Here is a 15839-nt window from a genome sequence, read left to right as displayed (position 1 = left end):
GTTTTCTGAATGCCCTTGGCCTCTGCCGCTGGTGAGATGGGTGCTACCAATTGCTCTGGCCCATGCGGGCTCCTGGAGATGCGGGTTCACTACCTGCTGCCGTCTCGCTCTGGGGATGTGTTGTAGTAGTGGCAGATGACATTGATGTTTGTGTTGGGCACTGTGTTGGAGACCCTTGCCATTCCCGGGAGGGCATACAAGCTAGATCAAACTGCAGATGGTTGTTGTCAGCTTTCCCTGTTGTGTGAAAATGAGGGGCACAGAGGTCCGGGCAGAGCCTCGCGGGTGCTTAGGGACTGTTTAGGTACCCCATCCCTGTTGAGACCAGTACAGGTTCGGGGAAAGAAGAAAGGAAAGCAGCTGAAAATCAAATCCTCCTTGTGTTTTGTTCATCTGAAGCCCTGAGCAATTTGTGAGTTCGCTTTCAATATCTGCCTATTAAAGCAAACCTTTTTTCCATAGAAATTGCTCTCAGGTTCTTGATCAGCTCCAATAAGCACAATGCCTTCCCTTGTCAGATAGGCCCTCTTCAGCCATAAATCTGATGCTGAGAAATTAGATTTCTCTCCTGCTCCCGAGCTGTCATCAGAAGAGTAAGATGACAGCGATCCATGGGGAGAGCTGAGCGTGACATCGCTGTTACGTGTCTGCCCGTGCAGCCGCTGGGCAGGGTTTCCTTGGCTTGCCAGGAAGGGAGATTTGCCCTTCAAATGCTCATTAGACTTGTGGTGGACAAGCCGAAAGAGTTGCAGACTAGGAACAGCTTAACTGTGCTGCATTCGGCTGAGCCGAATGAGATAACCTCATAGCTAGTATTACTCGTGTTTTAGTGGAGAAAAAAAAAGTTTTCCTCTTTCAGAAGCCCTGGAAGAGATGGGGTGGTGTCTCCTCTGTGCAAGGTGCAAACATGGTGGTGGTAACGTGTCCCAGCTATCGACTGACCCTTCTTGTCTGGGAGCCAGAATTATTTTTAAAACTGCTAAAGGATGGCTCACGGCGCCCATTATTTACTGTGACAGATTGAGCGCCACCAACTGCTGGTAGCCAAAATACCATGAATCAGGCCCTTAACTCAAGAGGCAGCTTAGAAGAAAAAGTTAAAAAAAATAAATACATTAATACTGAACTCTTTGTTCTGCTTTTGGTAGCCTTTAGTATTCATGTTTCAAGCTTTCCTCTGAAGCCGTAGAATTTAGAAGAGCATTTAAAAAAATTAAAGCTGAGATTTTCTTAAAATCACATGTTTTCAGACGCAGGGGACTTGAGAGTAAAGCTCCAGATATAATCCTGAGATTTGGCAGTGCTCTTTGTATCATATTAAGTGATGGTCTACAGCACTCGTTAATTACTGCAGGCTGCAGAACAATTCTGGCTCCCGACAGAGGTCTTCTGCTCATTCTCAGCATATCAGTTTCTCCAGTTCTTCTGGGTAAGAGGGAAATATCACTTTCTAAAGGGCGTCGGTACAAAATTATGCAGTCTTGTAACCTGTATTTGGCTTGAACAGTATTTTTAACTGTTTTATTTAAAAAGTGAAATTTTAGTATATGCAACTAAAATGATCTACAGATCTGCTTCTGAATAATCTTACAGGTAATCTGGTCTTTATGAGCCTCCACGTCTAATCCAAAATCTGTTGAAGACCAGCAGAAGAGAACAGGCTGATGGTTAAAGCAGGTGATAGTCAGTGATCTGGACTTTATTGATGGACACATCCAGAATCAATCCACGTTTCTCCTCCCAATCCTCTGCAGGCTGGGCTTTGTGCAGGTACCCAGGCAGTGTCACCTGGCGGATACAGCACCGCTCTGAAAAGAACTCTTTTTAAAATGTTTGTTAAAATTGGTCTATTGTTGGACCCGAGGTTGGTCACTCCCCTGCAGCGCTGTTCCTGCTTGCACCCTCTGAGTTGTCTGCTTAGACACCAAAGCGTTTGGGGTGTCTAAGACTCTGTCCCAGGTCTGGCATGGGGGGACCCTGCTGCAAGCTGAGGCAAGGTTGGTAATTGGGCTGGGCTCCCTTAGCGTGGATTTACGGCAGCTGAATATGTTGTCCTTGGCCACAGCGGAGACAATCTGTAGGTGCCGTTGGAGATCCTGTCCCGTGGCTCCCTGCAGATGTGGCGGAGAGGGGCAGGACGTTGTCCCATGGCTCCCTGCGGATGTGGTGGAGAGGGGCAGGACGTTGCCTCCTGGACAAGAAAGGTGTTTTGCTGCAAAGCTGTCAAGCACAATTCTTAGGATGCAGAAACATGAAGCTGGCCTCTCTTCCTTCTCCAGCCAGCTCACAGCCAAATCCTCGTTATTTTTACAAACATCCTCCACCTGCTCCTGAGCCTGACTGTGCCCTTGCCAAGGATCTGCACTGGCCGCCCTCCATCACTCAGCAGCGGTGTCCACCCAGAGGTGTTGCCTTTTGCTTTTGGGCAGCGTGCAGGAGGACAGCGAGCTCAAAGCAAAAGCTCAGTGGTGCCCAGCGACAGGACCAAGGGGCAACGGGCACAAACTGGAACGCGGGAAATTCCATCTCAACGTGAGGAAGAACTTCTTCACTTTGAGGGTGCCAGAGCACTGGAAGAGGGTGCCCAGACAAGGTGTGGAGTCTCCTTCTCTGGATGCGATCGTGTCCAGCCTGCGCCAGGTGAACTTGCTTTGGTAGGGGTTGGACTAGATGAGCTCCAGCTGTCTTCCAACCCCAACCACGCTGTAATTCTGTGAAAGAAGCATTCTCACGGCGACCCCCTCGGGGAGACGCCTCTTCTGTCCCACGGAGCTTCTAATACTGGAAAAGCAGCAGCAGTTCACTGTGGGGTGGGGGACTGGGCTGAACCTCTTTGGAAAAGCTGCCGAAAAAAAAAGGCGATTTATCTCGATTGGGGTTGGAGAGGAGAGCGTTCACCTGTTCCCCTTTTATTGTCCCTTTTGCTGGGCTGCCGGCAGCCCCGTGTCTGGCGGGTTGGCGGGGCTTTGTCTCCGTGCGAGCGCTGACACGTTCCAGCAAGCTGCCACACAAACACAAACATCAAAGGGCTGGCATGTGTGTTTTCTGAAGCAGCTTTCTAGGTTTTACTGAGCTATAAAATACAGCGATGAGGATATAAAAACAAAGCTGTGATGGACTTAGCAGAGAGCCAAAGCAAGCGGGGAGAGAAATGATGAAAATGAGAAAAAGGGTTATGAGCGTGGAATGATGTATCAGCTCCGTGTCAGGAGGAACAGATTTTGGAATAACTGTGAAGAGCATAAAACTGGTTTAGTCATTAAGAAAAAAAAAAAATAGAAAAAGAAAGGAAAAAAAGAAAAGGAGGAAAAAAAAAAGCCCTGATAAAAATGAATAAAGGAGGGAACTTCAAAGCATAAATTTCCTGACTGCGTGACACTGATGTTTTGAACAGTTGTTCTGTGTGAGATAGCAGCAGTGATTTTAATGAACTTTAAAGAGCAGTATAAATAGGAACAAACAAAGAAAGGCGATCACATTAGCACAGAGCTAGGCACTGAGCTAATTGCCTGAACAGGATTTAAATGGCAGGTTATTATTTTTTTATTTATTTGTATAAACCTATTTTTCTATCTGGGCTTAAGAAAATAGAATAAAATAAGAATCTCAGTTTGGATTTTCAAGGGAATCAAATACCTGCTTGATTTCCATGAAGTACTTGAGCTGCCGAGCCAAAGGTGGTGAAATGGGTGTAGCAGAGAGAGGGGGAGCCTTTTGTTGGCCTATAAGGGGGCTGGGTGGGTGGGAGAATTTATTTTAGTTTGATGCACAGTCTCCCTCTGATGTTTCAAATGGATTTCACAGCGCGGCTGCATGGGGACTGGGAGGATCAGAACCATCAGAAATGGGGAAAAAACAGGTCACCTTGTGCTTGGAGTAGCTCACCGTATTCTCATCCTAGGCTGGAGATTTTCTTAGGCTTTGGATTTTCAGATTAGACCATTTTTTTTGTCCCCAGGCCTGCTTCTTGCTTTCACACGAGCTGTCGCTCAGGGCTGGATGTCCCCACCACTGTTGGCAGGGGATGTGCAGGCAACGGTGCTCTGATGTACGGCAGCCCGCGCCTGCACCTGGATGCTGCGAGATATCATTGATGCCTGCTTTCCTGGCTCGATATACTCACCTGAAAGAAAATCAGCTATATCGTGGATCAGATTCGCTTGCCGGTTTGACATTTCTGGTCAAACTTTTCTCGCCTGTGCTATGGTTGGTGGTCTAGGAGCCATCACTGTGGAGACAGGCAAAGGGAGCCAGCCCTAGAACATTTGCAATGTTGAAAGCGTCCCTGCCTGTATAATAAGTAGGTTGTCTTGTCAGAGAAATTTGTGGTCCTTCAAGAACTGCTAAGGAGGTTAATTAAAAATTATAATCTCTAATTGGGTACATGACTGGAAAGCCAACGTCCTGTGTACCTGAGTAGTACAAATTCAGATTGCAATCACTGCTTTCTAATTCCCATCCCAACCTCCCCCTCGAAGACTCCAAAGTTTTGACCCGTGGCAGGTGTTAATGAGCTCGTCAGCTCTCCCCAAGGCCCATCAGTGCTCTGTTGCTTGTAAAATAGGTTTCTTCTGCGCTGGGGAAGATGTTCACACTCCACAGCCCCTGCTCTCGCTGTCCCCTTTTGCCCTGCAGCGCAGTTGGCCTGCCCCTTCATGTGCCATTTCTCCCTGGAAGAGACCCTTGCCGTGCAGCATATTTCTGCGCTGACCCGCTACGATCCTTGGATTGTTTGCCAAAAACCAGCAGCCGAAGGAGGGAATCGTCTCACTTGATACGTTAACCACAGCTCTGGTCGTGGGTCAGAACAGTAGAGTCTGGAGAAAATCCAGTCCGTCTCCATCAGCTCTTCCAATTGCCACCCCCCATCATCGTTTTCTTCCTTTGATTAAAGAGCACCGTGGGTTCAGAAGCCCCCAACAAAAGTCAGCCTTCAGTGGAAAAGTGATTAATCCTCACTCTATATTTGTTTTAAATTAAAATTCTGGAGGAGTCCATGTGCTTTTCGTATTTATTCTTCCTCACCACGAGAGGGACTGGCCCAACATGGACATTTCTGAGCTGCTCAGATGGCTACATATTAGAGTGATTACAATTATCAGCACTGAGATTAAGGGATTTGGGTTAAGAAAAGAGGGAACTGGGGAAGGAAAAAGCAGAAGGAAGGCAGAAGAAGAAAAGAAAAATGCTTCATACCTTCGCTTGCCAACCTAGAAACAGCTTGTGTTTGCAGGCCGTTAGCTCCTGTTACCTGCTTTATTTTTAGTGACCATCATCTCAGATACCATGAAAAGTCCTTTAAAGTGTGTGCACAGTTGGAGGAAACAAGCCGGCTTAAAGCAGAAAAGAGGCCCCACAGTTTTGCCAGCTTCTAGAAACCAGCTGGAATTGAATGCTTGCTCAGGGTTGCCGAAGGTTCAGGGAATATAAAGGCTCTTGCAGCGCAGTTTGTAGAAGATTTAATGGGTCAGTCTGTTCTTTTTGGCTATGCTGAACTGCGTGTTTCTGAGCCAGACGCTCTGACTTTTTTAGTGCCGAACTCCCGATACAGTCGGCAGGGCTGACTTTTGGGAAGTGCCTGGCGTTGCCTGGCTTGAAGATATTGATCCTCCCTCTGAAACGTTTCAGGCGGGTCACTCAAAACGGGGACGGGGCAAATCCCTGTTGCAGCCCCGCGGCCGGGTGTGCTGCGCCTGGGTGCTTCTGCCTGCTCGGCCTGGAAGCTCCTCCTTCCACTTCAGCCGAGATCATGCCCTGGGCTTTCTCGTTGGCATCATCAAGGATGAGGAGTTTGATACATCTTTATTCATAAGGACTAAGCACCTTTCCTCCATGTGTCCCAATGGTGATGTGCAGCGTTGGCTTGATTTTGGTGTCCTTCAGAGCAGTCACAAAACCCTCTCTAATGTTTCCCACTCAGCGCTCCAATGGGAGCAGGATACAAAGGTATTTTTTAATGTTGTACTGAGCGCCAGTGAGTTAAGAACAAAGGATTCGTAACAGGAACATCTCTCTTATGAAGAAAGACTGAGGGACTTGGGTCTTTCTAGTCTGGGGAAAAAAAAAAATGAGGGGGGATCTTTATCAATGCTTATAAATACTGAAAGGGGGGGATGTCAGGAGGATGGGGCCAGGCTCTTTTCAGTGGTGGCCGGGGACAGGACAAGAGGTAAGGCTGAGAGACAGGATAAGTGACAGGCTGAGAGAGTTGGGGCTGTTCAGCCTGGAGAAGAGAAGGCTCCAAGGAGACCTTATAGCAGCCTTCTAGTGTGTAAAGGGGACTACAGGAAGGATGGGGAGGGACTCTTTGTCTGGCAGTGTAATGATAGGACACGGGGTAACGGCTTCAAACCGAAAGAGGGGAGATTTAGGTTGGATATCAGGGAGAAATTCTTGGCTGTGAGGGCGGTGAGCCCCTGGCCCAGGTTGCCCAGAGAAGCTGTGGCTGCCCCATCCCTGGAGGGGTTCAAGGGCATGTTGGACGGGGCTTGGAGCAACCTGGTCTGGTGGGAGGTGTCCCTGCCCAGGGCAGGGGGTGGCACTGGGTGGGCTTTAAGGTCCTTTCCAACCCGAACCATTCTGTGATTCTGTAACGGGCACAAACTTGACCATAGGGAGTTCCACCTAAACATGAGGAGGAGCTTCTTTGCTGTGAGGGTGGCAGAGCCCTGGCGCAGGCTGCCCCGAGAGGTGGTGGAGTCTCCGTCTCTGGAGACATTCCAAACCCGCCTGGATGCGTTCCTGTGCAACCTGCTCTGGGTGACCCTGCTCTGGCAGGGGGTTGGACTGGGTGATCTCCAGAGGTCCCTTCCAACCCCCACCAGTCTCTGATTCTGTGAACAGAAGCCCCCGTCCACCCTCCTCCAGCCCCCCGACGCGTTTGGGTCTGCAGCGGTGGCCGGAGCTGCAGCTGGGGAAAGGCCAACTCCGCTCTGCTCCGGGCTGGAATGTGCCCCACACGGGTTGAGGTTTCTGCAAATGTAAGTTTTTCTGAGCTTGTGCAAACTCTGCCTTTACAAAAGCTTGTAAATTGCCCCTGTTTTCTCAAGGACAACCACAAGGGTACCCCCCAATAAAATGCCTGCCCCAAAGCGGGAAAGGCGGTGAGGAGTTTTTAAGGAAGAAGTTGCTTGAACTGTTTAACGTAGGTGAAGAATGTTATTTTTGCTTCTGTCCTCATCCCAGAAAGGGTCAGGTCATTTTAGATATAAATTAAAAAGAAAATATTGCTGGAGGCAGATTGTTCACCTGTAAAATCTCATCTCAAATCATTAAAGTTTGGCAGAGTTGTGTAAACAAGCGAGGGTGAGAAGCAGTCAGCAGCTTTAAAACTTGATAGTGTATTGCAAATACTCGTAGGCGATTACATCAAAATAACAAGTTTTAAAGAATATTAAGAAAATTTATGATTAGAACAGGCCAGAATTTAAGTCGCTGCCTTGTGTAAATGTAGATACGATTGCCTTTCATTTCATGCTCACCCACTATTTTTTTCAGATACCGTATCAGAATATTGTCGGGCGTTTAATGGGAAGAGGTGACCAGCCTGGGTAAAGGATGTGCTAGGGGATGTTTATGCTGCTCCTGAGAAACACTCCATAGTTCACTGACAGTAGTATCTTGGGACTCTTTATCAGGAATGTAATAAGCCAGATATACGGCAAAATTCAAAACATATTTGGTTTGGACCACTGAGATCTGGAGCTCTGCGATTCCCTGCCAAAGCCGAGCTGTCCCAAAATTGACCTGAAGAAACTTCTTGCGCGTTTTGGTGAGGTCCTGGAAGTTCAGAGTAGCGGAGGTGAGAGGCAGCTTTCATCTGCTAAATGGTCTGTGCTTTTCTAAAAAAAGCAAACTGTGAAATTAATGTTTGAACCTGATGAATTCCCAAATTGTCTCTTGCTCTTTTTTTTTTTTTTTTTTTCTTCAGTCATTGCAATCTTTTTTGCCCCATGAAAACTGGGTCTGTTCCACCGGTCAAAACAAAGCAGTTCTGTATTATTCTGACACCAAAACCACAATAATGAAGTGAACGGAAATCAGATTTTCTTCAGTGGATTACTGAGAGGCAAATTTAAAAATGGTATTACAAATAATACCTCATAATTACAATGGGAATGATGAGCACCCTTAATCATGCCTTGCAGCTGCGTTTGTTAATAAGAAAGCAGAGTAGTATTGTGACATTTTTCATATTATTTTTAATGTAGCGTACAGTTTTCAGGCCAGATTTTCATGCCAACCTTCATTGTCTCCAATACAAATAGGCTGCTTTACAGTGACCAAGCCTCTGACCTTGTTTTGCTTTAAAAAAGCTCTTTTCCCCCCTGAAGTCTTGCAGTAGAGGGAAGGAGCGTGGATCTGTGGGACTCTGGGTTGTTTCACTCGAAACTCTGTGCATTAGTCATAGGTTTGACGCACTAAATGTTTCTAATTAACATCCAGCTTAAAACCACATGTGCTTCAGCCCACGTTCAAACGCTGGAGCTGCACAGGTAACCTCAGGAAAACCAGGACCAGATGGCAGGACATGGCTGAACCGAAAATCAGGAGAGGCATTTGTCCACTTCAGGCAAAGCAGAAGCCAGTTGGGATTTAAGGCTGCTGGACGGCTGTGTCCCAATGCCCCGGGGAGGGGAGTGTGTCCCACGAGGTGCATGTGCCATTGCAGACCTCTCGCACCCTCGAGTCCTTGGCTAGTGGAGGAAGGTGCTCATGGCCAACGTGGCTTCTGACTGCTGGAGTGGCCAGAACTGATTTTTCTGGGAATGGAGAAAGGCGTTACAGTGGTCAGTAAGTGGGATAGCCCAGAGAGGTGGTAGATGCTCCGTCACTGGAAGAGTCCAAGGTCAGGCTGGATGGGGCTCTGAGCCACCTGATCTACTTGAAGATGTCCGTGCTGATTGCAGGAGCGCGGGACTAGATTGCCTTTAAAGGTCCTTTCCAACCCAAACCATTCTATGATAAGCAGCATTAGCAAAGGTGGCTTTGTTGATATCTTTTGGATACTGCCAAATCTTTTTCTCTCTAAACTCACAAAAATAAGGTTTGCCGCCGTCAGGCTGGTACCTTCGCTGGTCATACACCTGCTCCGGTGGTGAAATCTGCCTTGTATCCTTGTAGTGCTTTTAGTGCCGTTCCTGGAACTGCAGCGTCTGGGGAAAAGCATTTGAAAATTGCACATCATTAGCATGCCGAAGAGGAGGTAATGTATGTAAAGCGTTTGACCTCCTTCTGGCTCCTGTGGCTGGGACAAATTCTGATGTCATTTGCAGCAAGGCAAATCCAGAGCATCTACATTAAGCACATTAAGTTTAGTGGAGTTACTCTGAGTTTATACTACTGCACCTGGTAAATGGAAGATGTCACTAACAGCCTTTTCGTGACCCAAGGGAAGGAAGTAATGAAGGCAACCTGCAAATGAAAGGATGAAAACAGTTCCCGACAACAGGACTTTTGCAGGGGTGTGAAATTTATTGGGAGCTGCTGCACGCTCAGCATTTTTTTTTTTTTTTAAACTGGCTCATGCTTTTGTTGCTGGAAGTATGGAATTAGGAACCTTACTGTAGGCATTGAGTTTTTAAAACATGTCAAAGGCTACCTGGGGTCTACCTGGGGAAAAGGTTGGTTATAAATTGACAGAGCAGTCTGAAAAAAATTAAATTTTGGGGAAGGGCAAATTTTTAATTTCTGATTTTCTCTCCAAGAAGGAAGGGAAGGTGGGGAAGACTTGAAAAAACAAAACAAAACTGTAAAGAAGGGGAGAATGAAAACTAAAGCTTGTTTCCTGCACAATTAGTTGGAGGAATTAAATATCCCACAAAATAACAATTGCCACATTTTTTTATTCTCTCTCTGCATGTGTAAAACACCGGAGAAAGATCCACCACACATTTCAGTTTGGCTCATTCCCCCCTCGCACTCTCCAAATCCAATATCGCTAACTATTCTCAGTATTAAAGAGTCATTTTATTTTTTCCAAATACACAGAAAATTCAAAACATCTGGAAACTGAGGACTTCTTTGTGCGCAGCGTTTCCAGTCCGAATCCCAGCAAGCCCAGAGAACCTGTGCTTTCCCAGCAGTGGATGCGGTGGAGAGACCTGATTAACAGGATGGAGCCCGGCTCGGCTATCGGATGCACCTCGGAGACGCTTGCGTTTCTTCATCGCTTTTTGAAGGGAGGCAGCCAGATGTAGAGTCGGCTTTCTCAGAAAAAAACATAGTTGGTCTGTCACCCGCATGCGTCGGAAGTTAATATTTAGATGATTGATTGTGAAAATATTTAAGGTTCCAGTGAGAGCCTTTATTCATCCCTACAGAGGGGTAAGAAGAGACCTTTGGCTCCGTGGCACGGTTTATCCATCTCACTGGATTCCTCTGTCCTTGTGGGGAGGAGGAGGAGGGAAGAGCTGCCGTGCGGGGAGAGGCAGCTCCTCTCCCTTCGTGTGAATCGCTCTGGTTTGGGTCCCAACGGCCAGACACGCGCGGGCCCATCGCCTCATCACGTGGCAGCCCTGCCTCTGCCGGGCACCCGCGGATTGGCAAAGGAACTGCCTTTTAATTTGGGATGGGGGAATCCGGCTGTGAAATGAAATGTGGCGAGGGGAGTAAGATTTAGCTGGTGAGGGCTGAAAGGATCTTTCCTCGTTCACCAGAGCAAGGCTTTTCCGCCTAAACATAGATGCCACCAGATGAACGAATGGGCTCCAGCTCCCTGCGGAGACACCAGCCCTCCACGTGGTTCCTCGCCTCCCAAGGTACCTGCCTAAAGTAAGCAGATATTAGCTCTGAAAGTGCCTATTTTTCTCTGTTTTGTGCCTCCTTTTTTCTTCCAGGCTGTGTCTGTGCTCACTTACCCTGTGTGTTGATTTTCTCCTCCCCATGTCACACCATGAGGTTTGATTTCGGGGCAGGCTGAGCCCTTGGCTGCTCTCTGCACGCCGCTCGGGTCTCATTCCAGAAGCGTGTAAAGCCTCTCATTTGTCATTATTAGACTTAATTTGGACAAAACCGCCACAGATTAGATCTTTCTTACAGGACCTGGTTGTCAAATAGTTTTAAATCACAAACCACTTTGTCACTTTACTTTAGATTCTTAGAAAATCCATGCTCTGCTTTACAGTTTGGTAAGTCTGGGGAACACGCTTTGGGATTTTCATGCTCGCTATTCCTTTCTACGCAGGAGGAAACTCAGAACTGGTGAAAATCTGAGGCTACATTTATTGGGAAGTTCTGGAGCTCTTTCTGCGTTTCCTTGCTGATCCCAGGTAAGAAGTATCCAGCTGAAACTCATGCAGGTGGTCGGGGAGAAAAGGAATGTGATTGAAAATACTTCCCAAGTGCAAAGGTAGAAGCGGTTCCTGCTATGCAGCACAATTCCTGTATCCCGCGGGATGCCTTGCCGTGTGCTGGTGGAGCACTCCTCATTCTGAGCAGCGATGGCAAGGAGGAGGAGGGAAACAGCATTAGCTTGCAATAATCAAATGTATGAAAATTAGTAGGCGTTTGCCGTACAAGTGTTGTTTGACTGAATTTCCTCTTAAAGTGAATTTGACAAGCCTGCAAGACAGTATTACACATAAGTGCTTCTGTTTTGTCCCTGCGCAGCTATTTGCAGCAGCTGCCAAAGACCCGACGAGCTCTCTGGGCATGGGTAAATTTCTTCCATGTGCCGATTTGTCAGGTCTTGTACTGCAGAACGTGTCAGACACGGGCAACTGCCCGTCTGCCAACGGCTTTGGTGGCTCCTGTGCCGTCAGCGGGCTTTTAATGTAATGCTCGCAGAAATGAGGTGTGTCTGGGCTGGCCCCTCATTCAACCAGTCCTTCATTTTTTTTTTTACCACGTTGATATAATACACCTCCCTCTCTCTAATTCATTGATACCACTGTGTTTCTTTGTGAAGAAAATAAAAGAAAATAATCAGCAGCGCAGAATAAATGACGTTTTACCAACAACCTTCCCATGTTGAGCTGTTCCACGGCGGGGGTCTGGAGCAGCAACTCTGAAAATGAGTCAGTCAGAAAAGAGGAGAGAGGATTCTTCAGCAGAGAGTAGAGTTGGTTTCTGCCTTTGCGGCATGATTACTTAACTGATTTCATTAACAGCTACCTGATTGTGACGAACGGGAAACAGCTCTGCCGATCGGAGTCGGATACGGTCCAGACGGTATCACAGACCCTGTAATTCTAAGGAGTGAATTTATCGCAGGATGCTTTAATGCAACATATATTAGGAACAAGCAAGAGCTTGCTGCGCTGCTGCCGGGAGGTCCCATAGAGCTCTTGAGTTTGTGCGAAAACCGCAGGTGCCAGGCCTTGGTTTCAGCAGTTAGCTCAAGGAAGCGGATGGCTCTTTCCTGCCTGGGTCTGGCCCGAATCCAAAAGCACAAGCGAGACTGAAGAAGAAGTGGGTGACTGCGACTGCTTTTATTATCTTTCCTTTTGTGTCCGTCTCGTGGATTAGCTGGAGTTTGACAAAGCAGCACGAGGGCCTGAGCCTCTCGGTGCGCGTTGGAGGCATTGTTAGAAGGGGCTCTAACGCTGACTAGCAGCAGACTGAAGAGGCTGAGCTTCTGCTGATACCCAATTAGCTGATTATCCCAAAGGGAATTGAAAATGAAGGTTATCTTTCAACTTGTGATGAGCTTCCAAATAAATATTCAACATGCATTTAATAAGACAGTTTTATGCATTATTTAAGTATCAATTGATGGGTAGAAGACGAAACACCACACTACTGATGCTGAGGACTGAAAGGCAAGGGCAGAAATGTGGTGAATGAGTCATTAAAGGAGATTTGTATCACTCATTTTACCAGATTATTATTTACACAGTAATCATGGAAAGAATTTTAGCAAGAATTCATTTCTGCATTTTGGTCGTTTGGGGATTTTTTTTGTTTTTAAAGCACGAGATGAGCAAGGGTACAAAATAAATGAGATCAGGGAAAGAGCATGTCAAGGCGAGGGTGATCCTACCTCCAGCTCAGGGCAAGATTAGCTCTTCTGGGGCCAGGCTGTAACTTTGTCCCTTCGAGTTTTGTGCCTGGTTCAGAGAGAATAACATTTTTGTGTCAGGGACTAAATCTTTTTCGTTGAACTTGGAGGGTTTGATTCTCCTCTTGCTCTCACTCCTGGCACGTTGCAGGATGGACTTTGCTGGAGGCCAAAGCCTTCTCTGAGAAGGAAATCTGTTACTGAAGGATAGTCCGGTTCCTCCTGTGTAGCGGGAATCTTTAACGTCATAGACGCTCAAGGGAAGTCTTGACTGTCACCTCATTCAAACCGTTGCTGGATTGATCTCGCAAAGTGCAGAGCAATAATGTACCCTGTTCACCTGGGGAAATTGTGTGGGGCTGGGGGCTCCGGCATGCATTACCCCAGGGACCGGTCCCTGTCTTGGGGATATCTAACATACCTGACCGTGATGCCCATTTTTGACCTGTCCTCTTCCCTTCCTAACATTTTTGCTTCAGGTTACCTGAAACCTTGATGAGCTGCTTTAGCTTGGTCCCATCCCTGCCAGAAATCCAGGACTTGGACCAAGGCACCATGGTTTCAACATCATGGAAATGTCGTTGAACCTCTTCTCCGGTGGGATAACCGAGAGCAGGATCAGCCTCGCAGTCCTGGGAGACACCACTTGGTTAATGAAATAAACCAGTGACCTCTGAGACGGGAGTGAAAACAAGAATGGAAAGAGGAGAGGGGGTTTTCTCCCCACCGCGTCTCTGCCTCTCCAGTGCTTCGTTCTTCAGCTGCCCAGCGGGGCTGAGCTCCTCCTGGCAGCTCAGGGTAGGCTCTGTTTTCCCTAACACCCCGTGGTATTCCAAATATTATTTTAAATAATCTAAAAAAAAAAGAAAAAAAGAAAAGAAAAGAAAAGGTGCTAAAATAAAAACAGAGGGTCTGTCCTGATTGGTAGTGCTTCCTTTTTCAGCTCGCTCTGTTAACAAATTTATTCATCTAGTTGGGATTATTTGTCTTTCCTCTTACAAAATGTTTTTCCCTCCAAAGGAAAAACTGCCAATGTATTATTAAAGGAAGGTCAGAGCCTGGTGCCCTTTTCCTTGTTGATTCAGTGTTTGGAGAGAAAACTTAAAGGGTGGTTTTTTTAAAAGGGTGCTGCTGAGAAATAAGAACTGGAATTCAGTTTGTGTTTTGCCTTTAATTTTCCACTTTTCCCTCCCTCTTTCACTCGGTGCAACGTGACCTATTTTCTGTATATATGCGGTTTCCCAGCCTAATTTCTCTAGTACTGAGTATTTGCATTTTCATTACTTTGAAGAAAGATTGTATCTCCATTTTAATTGAAAAATCACCTGTTTTATTGGAAATATAAATAATTGTCAAATGTTTTCACTGGTTTTTATGGAGATTTGGTTTAAAGCCTTTATTTTGCTTCTAATATTTTGATGCTCCTTTTAATTTGGTGCACATAGCTGTATTTCTTAATATCTTTAAATGATCTCAAGCATATCAAAAAGGTAGATTTTTCAAAAGAGCTCAGAACTAGAACTCTGAATAATTGGTTTTTTTTTTTACTTTTGTTTGTTAAACTAAAAAATGTTTTTTGGTTTCTTTCTGATCACACTAAGGGGAAGATTATTCAGCAAAATAAATAGAATACCCAAAATGTTCCATTTGAGTCATTTTGCTTCAGCTGCATGCTCCAAAACCATTTAGCTCTCTCTTTAAAAATTAAAGGCTGATAACTTTTTGAAACAAACGGACTTGGGAAGGAAAGCTTTAAACATTTCAAAACATCTTCGAAATCCTAAGTAGAAATATTTTTTCTTTTCCCAAAGATAACATTTTTGTCTCCCTTAAAGAAGTTATGGCTTCTTTCGTACCATGTAGTAGTTAGCATGGGAGGGTTCCCATCCCTAGTTACTGTAGGCGCCCTAAAAAATCAGCAAAGAAAAAGAGGTACATCTAGAAGGTGATTCAACCCTTCTGCCTTTCTCTAATAAGCATTGGCGTAACTCTCATAAATTATGTTCTTTGATATATTTAAGGTCAGAGGGGACGAAGCTGGGCCTGTGGATGCACTACGTTAAGCGCAGCGTATATTGTGAAGTGCTTAAACAGCCTCGCTTGTACGTTTAGGGTGTAAATGTTTTGCCTTATACAGCAGAGGCACTGGGAAACAGTGGGGTTTATAAGTGAAAGGCATTAACATCATGAACAATATGCAGATTAGTCTATATTAACAACCACATTCATTTAGATGGAGTTGATGAGCCAGCAGAGGAGGTTCCTCCACGGAACCAGCGACCTTGGGTGGGAGCAGGAGAGGTCGTGCTGGGAAAGGTGGTGATGCTGTGAAGGGCTCTTGATGCTTTTAAGGTGATGCAGGTATGTATTAATACCGATGCTTCATTAAAGTCTGAGCAGGGTTGTTCCATCCTCTTAACGAGATGCATTTTGCTATTTCTGCTGGATACCCTAAAATACAAATAGCGTTTTGTCTGGTGCAGGCAGTTCAGGAGTGGGTGAACTGATTCTTGTAGGAAATATTTAAGGAATCAGATAGTCTAGGGCACGATGGAAAATATTTAAACACAAGGTATCCTATTTTTATCGTGGGATCTTTGTCTAAGTGTCTGTAAAATGTGAGTTTGCAGCTTATTTTGGGAGAAGGGCTAACAGTATTTTTACTATCTCTGAGCATGCTAAGCTGACTCAGTGTAATGTAATTAATGAGGTCGTCTTCCATTAGAAGACAGTGGTAAGAGCTATTGCTGATTACTTCACAGGCATTGGAGAAATGTTGCTGAAACAGGGGCTCGCAGTGCCCGGAAGATGGTGTTGGAAGATGTTGATTCTTCTCAAG

General features: G+C 46.0%; 1 long non-coding RNA gene across 1 annotated transcript; it reads left to right on the top strand.

The window, feature by feature from the left end:
- Positions 1–7680: 7680 nt before the first annotated feature.
- LOC128917950 (uncharacterized) lies at positions 7681–13766 on the top strand. Its single transcript, XR_008469420.1, has 4 exons — positions 7681–7801; positions 9991–10760; positions 11186–11270; positions 13480–13766. It is a non-coding gene; the product is annotated as an uncharacterized LOC128917950 (long non-coding RNA).
- The last annotated feature ends 2073 nt before the right edge of the window (positions 13767–15839 follow it).

The sequence above is a fragment of the Rissa tridactyla genome, chromosome 15, assembly GCF_028500815.1.
Source record: "Rissa tridactyla isolate bRisTri1 chromosome 15, bRisTri1.patW.cur.20221130, whole genome shotgun sequence".
Classification (NCBI taxonomy): domain Eukaryota; kingdom Metazoa; phylum Chordata; class Aves; order Charadriiformes; family Laridae; genus Rissa; species Rissa tridactyla.
Note: the sequence above shows the minus strand (reverse complement) of the source record. Positions and strands in the feature narration are given on the sequence as shown.